This window comes from Trichechus manatus, unplaced genomic scaffold, assembly GCF_000243295.1.
Source record: "Trichechus manatus latirostris isolate Lorelei unplaced genomic scaffold, TriManLat1.0 scaffold00041, whole genome shotgun sequence".
Lineage (NCBI taxonomy): Eukaryota > Metazoa > Chordata > Mammalia > Sirenia > Trichechidae > Trichechus > Trichechus manatus.
The window spans coordinates 13,888,594-13,893,864 of NW_004443977.1; positions in this window are offsets into that span (position 1 = coordinate 13,888,594).

Consider the following 5,271-nt stretch of genomic DNA (forward strand, 5'->3'; position numbering starts at 1 on the left):
TGTCTACTTTTGGATAAGATGCACAAAAGAGCCAAAGTCAATACCCATGCATTAGGGTTAGTGAGGCTTCTACAAGATACCAAGCGCAAACAGAGGAGGCTAAGACTGAAAACCAAGATTTTGAGCAATGTTCTCCCTTATCAACCTGATGAGCCCATCATTGCTGAGAACTGTGCAGCAGTCAGTGCCAGTTCCAGGTGCCATCGAGTTCATTCTGATTCATGGCGACCCCAGGTGTTTCAGAGTAGAACTATTCCATAGGGTTTTCAATGGCTGTGAGCTTCCAGAAGTAGATGGCCAGGCCTTTCTTCCGAGGTGCCTCTGGGTAGATTTGAACCGCCAATCTTTTTGTTAATAGCCAAATGTTTGAAAAGTAACGAGTCACTCAACAACTATTTTAAATTCAAAACACACCCTTTTACCTGGCAGCCCCTATATCCTAGCCTATTGAAATTATATTGCTCATGTACAAACCCATTGCCACTGAGTCGATTCTGACTCATATTGACCCTTCAGGACAGAGTAGAATTGCCCCATAGGGTTTCCAAGGAGTGGCTGGTGGATTTGAACTGCTGACATTTTCGTTAACAGCTGAGCTCTTAACCACTGCACCACCAGGGCTCCAAGTACAAAAGTCACATCTAATTAAGCTCATTCATCCCTGAATATGCCTACCAAACACCTAATGTAGATGTTTACACAGTCTTGCACCCATTAGGACTGACTGGTTTTTCGTGCCCTGAACCAGTGCTATTTTAGAGGGAGACATAGGCGATGTCACCTTGAAGACTAAGGTGCACCTGACCCAAGCCATGGTGTTTTCAATTGCCTCATATGCATGTGAAAACTGGACGAGGAATAACAAAGACCGAAGAAGAATTGATGCCTTTGAATTGTGGTGCTGGTGAAGAATATTGAATATACCATAGACCGCCAAAAGAACAAACAAATCTGTCTTGGAAGAAGTACAACCAGAATGCTCCCTAGAAGCAAGAATGGCGAGATTATGTTTCACATACTCTGTTTTTTTGAATTTTTTTAAAAATTATACTTTAGGTGAAGTTTTACAGAACAAAGTTTCTCATTAAACAATTAGTATACATATTGTTTTATGACAATGGTCAACAACCCTGTGACATGTCAACACTGTCCCTTCTCAACCTTGGGTGCCCTATTACCAGCTCTCCTGTCCTCTCCTGCCTTCTAGTCCTTGTCCCTGGACTGTTGTGCCCCATTACTCTTGTTTTGTTTTATGGGGCTGTCTAATCTTTGGCTGAACAGTGAACTTCGAGAGTGACTTCATTACTGAGCCAAAAGGCTGTCTGGGGGCCATACTCTCAGGGTGTCTCCAGTCTCTGTCAGACCATTAAGTCTGGTCTTTTTTTGTGATTTAGAATTTTGTTCTACATTTTTCTCCAGCTCTGTCCGGGACCCTCTGTTGTGATCCCTGTCAGAGCAGTCAGTGGTGGTAGCTGGGCACCATCTAGTTGTACTGGGCTCAGTCTGGTGAAGGTCGTGGTAGTTGTGGTCTTTTTCATGAGTTTTTATACTAGTGATCTCATACAATATTTGTCCTTTCACATTTCACATACTTTGGACATGGTATCAGGAAGGACCAGTACCTGGAGAAGGACATCATGCTTAGTAAAGTAGAGGGTCAGCAAAAAAGAGGAAGACCCTCAAGGAGATGGACTGACACAGTGGCTACAACAATGGGCTCAAGCATAACAATGACTGTGAGGATGGCGCAGGACCGGGCAGCGTATTGTTCTGTTGTACATAGAGTCTCTCTGAGTTGGAATGGACCTGATGGCACCTAATAACAACAACAACATATGCAAATTCACTGGAACACTATTGTAACTGCAAAAAGTTGCAAGCAACTGAATGACCATCAGCCAAGGAATAGGTGAGCACCTCAAGGGCAACTATACAATAGAATACTGTATCATGTAAAAGAATGAAGTAGGGTCTATAAGTACTGACCTGGAAAGATGGGGCATATTAAGTGAAATATCATGAGAAATACTATGTAAAAACAAAACAAAACAAAACAAAACAAAACTCAGCACAAACCAGTTAGTAAAGCATAACCCCAAAAATATGAGCATGTGTGTGTGTGGCTGACTGTCCAAACTAGGGAAAAGGTCAGAAACAGCACAAGGGAAATTGTTAATAGTAGTTAGTTACTTTAGGGGGAATTGGAGGAGAAAAAGTAGATTAGTTTTTATTTTTTATTTTATTGTACTTGAGGTGAAGGTTTACAGAACAAATATTTTCTCATTAAACAGTCAGTACACATATTATTTTATGACATTGGCTAACAGTAGATTAGTTTTTTGCAAAAAATTTTAAAGTAGTGGCATATGATTTTTCAACTTTTTCTGTCTCCTGGTTTTTTTATATTAAAATAAAAAAACTTACAAAAAGTTTCAGCATTTAGGATAAATAGGTAAATTAAGTGAACTGTGGACTTTAAGTCACTCTTACTTGGTATCTCAAGCTTATTTTTTACCCATGTGACTTTGGGCAAGTTATTGATCTCACAGAACCTCAATTGTTCTCATCTTACAGATGGGGGAGAATTCCTATTCTAACTACCTTGACAATTGTCACACTAAAAAAAAAAAAAAAAAAGAGTTGAAATAAGATCACATGTGAAAATATAAACTCAATGCAGGAATGTCAGACTGCGGTAGTAGAGTTTATTTGTAAGCTGGAACAAGACTCAAGTATACTTAATTTCCCTTTTAATAGTAAAGTTCTCATTTTTTACTGAAAAGGTGTGTGCCTTCTCCATTAGAGGCTCCTGGCAGTGCCCAGACTGCCCTGGCTCCAGTTCAAGTGCTTCACTCAGGACAAGTGCAAGATGATCTGGTGGTGGGGTGTCAACTGGTAAGCTGAAGGTTCATTTCTTCATCTAATGTACCCAATACTGTTTTTCTTCCTACCATTTCCTGCTCCAGAGGGCAGAAACAGCTACATGATGGATGGAGTTGATCTTTCCCCTTTCATGCTGGGATAGACAATTAGGTATCAGTGGGGTTTTCATTACAAGTAATTTCTGACCATCCAAAAAAATACTGAGGTGGCTGGCTGCTTAACTGAGGACAAATGGCTCCCCCCACTTCAACACTAGCTCTAGAGAGGCGAGGCCAAGATGGCAGAGTAGTCAGATGCTTCCTGTGGTCCCTCTTACAACAAGCCCTGAAAAAACCAGTCAGTTGATTATATATGACAATCTAGGAGCCCTGAACATCAAAGGCAAAGTTTAGGAATTGGACTGAGTGGCAGGGGGAGGGAGAGTCGGTTCAGAAGCAGCAAGGAGTTGCCAGACCTGACCTGGCGGGAACTGGCACCCTGCAGGCTGGATCAGCTGGTGTGCGTGGTGAGGCAAGCAGTGGCATTCAGGACACGTTTTCTACATTGGAAGACGCTGAGTGGTGGAGAGTCTACTCAAGCCTCCAGAATCAGTGAAAAGTGGTGCTAAATCAGCAGAAGATAAGTACATGAGTCCAACCTATCATGCGGATCAAAAAACACCCCATTTGGGAAGAAACTCTCTCCCATTTACCTGCTCCCTCCCCACTCTGCATTGGGTCCCAGGCTGGCTTCAGTGATTGTTGTGTCCCCTGGGCCAGAAGTAGGACCTGTCATGTGCCCTGAGCCATTCTCCTGGCCTTGGAGAGGGAACAAATTAACAAACAGGAAAAAATAATCTACTAGCTCCCCTAAGCCAGGAACTCAGGGCAGGCACAGCTCCTTGGTCACAGGCATAAGGGGTCCATGGACTTTGAATGCATTTTACCCATGCATACACCTATGTGGGCCCATTTCAACAGCGTAGGCCCTCATTAGCACAGTACAACAGGATATATACCTTAAGTCTAACTTCAACTGTATCGGCTATATGGTGGAGTGGTAGGTTTGTGACATTTGACACCACTCTGCCTATTAAGCAGGGTCCTCACCTACCCACATTAGGGGCCTGAGGACTGGTGGCTCCACCTACACCACCTAGCCACCTGTGACAGGGGTCCAAGAATAAGTGGTGCCTCCTAGTCCTTACAGGCAACACCATTGGGTACCCATAGTCCAGCTGCAAAACCCACCTACGCACTCTAGGGAACAGGGACATGCTTTCCTCCCAGACACTCGGGCAACTGTCAGCCCCCTGCCTTGCTCAGTGTGTGACCCTCTACTGCAGCCAGATACCTGTGTCTATTCCAATAACCCCTGCCCATCTAGGACTGTAGGTGAGAGCATGCACCACACACTTGGTGACTGACTACTTGGACACCTATGCTGAATCTATACAAGAAAAGAAAATGGACTCCTGGGCTCACATACCTAGTTAACAGATCTAAACCACCTGGTGATAGGACATTAGAGCCTCAAAGGCACCAATAATCAAACTAGCCCACACGAGCAGCCTATTTGGGCATATCAAAACAAAACAAGATGCTAGGACACAGTAAGCAAACATAAAATAAATATCTTATTGATGACTCAGAGACAACAGTCAATGTCAAATCACATAAAGAGGCAGACCATGATGGCTTCAGCAAGCTCTGAAAACAGAGAATCAAGAAATCTTCCGGAGGAAGAGAACTTGGAATTACTGGAGGTAGAATACAAAAGATTAATATACAAAATTCTTCAAGGTATCAGGGTGGAGATCAGGCAAAACACAGAACAAGCCAAGGAACACACAGATAAAGCAATAGAGGAACTTAAGATTATAGAAAAGCACAGTGACAAACTTAACAGGCTGCAAGAATCCATACAGAGACAACAAACAGAAATCCAGAAGATTAACAATAAAATTTCAGAATTAGACAACTCAATGGAAAGTCATAGGAGCAAATGGAAGTCAGAATTAGTGAGACTGAAGATAAAGTACTTGACACCCACTTACTTGAGCAAAAAATCAGATAAAAGGATTTAAAAAAATGAAGAAACCCTAAAAATTCTGTGGGACTCTACCAAGAGGAATAATCTCTAAAATCTACAAGACACTGCAAAAGCTCAACAACAGAAAGACAAACAACACAATTAAAAAATGGGCAAAGGATATGAACAGGCACTTCACCAAAGAAGACATTCAGCAGGCTACCAGACACATGAGGAAATGCTCATGATCATTAGCCATTAGAGAAATGCAAATCAAAACTACAATGAGACACCATCTCACCCCAACAAGGCTAGCATTAATCCAAAAAACACAAAATAATAAATGTTGGAGAGGTTGTGGAGAGACTGGAACACTTA